The following is a 656-nucleotide window of genomic DNA, read 5'->3' on the forward strand; positions in this document are numbered from 1 at the left end:
AGCTCAGAGCAGGCAGAAAGAATATGCAGATCGAAAGGTTAGGGACTTGGATTTTATGGAGGGTGAACAAGTCTTGCTGAAGGTTTCACCCCTGAAAGGGGTGATGCGGTTTGGTAAGAGAGGTAACCTTAGTCAGAGGTATATTGGTCCATTTGAAGTTCTGAAGCGCGTGGGGGAGGTGGCTTATTAATTGGCATTGCCTCCAGGACTCTCAGGAGTGCACCCGGTATTTCATGTGTCTATGCTGAAAAAATACCATGGGGATGGAAACTACATTATTCGTTGGGATTCAGTTCTTCTTGATGAGAATTTGTCTTATAAGGAGGAGCCTGTTGCTATTCTAGATAGAGAGGTCCGCAAGTTGAGATCAAAGGAGATTGCATCTATCAAGGTTCAGTGGAAAAATTGGCCAGTTGAGAGTCCACTTGGGAGAGTGGGGTTGATATGCAAGCAAGATATCCACATCTTTTTACAGATTCAGGTACTCTTTCTCGCCCTTACTTTTCTTCCTGTGATCGTTCGAGGAAGAACGATGGGTAAATTGGTATCTATTGTAACATCCTATTTAGTCCGTTTGAGCAGTAGAGTTATTTTTAATATAAAACTTACTGGGTCGACGGACCACGCGACGGACCGTCATGGTCACGACGGACCGT

The sequence above is a fragment of the Solanum pennellii genome, chromosome 9 (assembly GCF_001406875.1).
Source record: "Solanum pennellii chromosome 9, SPENNV200".
Lineage (NCBI taxonomy): Eukaryota > Viridiplantae > Streptophyta > Magnoliopsida > Solanales > Solanaceae > Solanum > Solanum pennellii.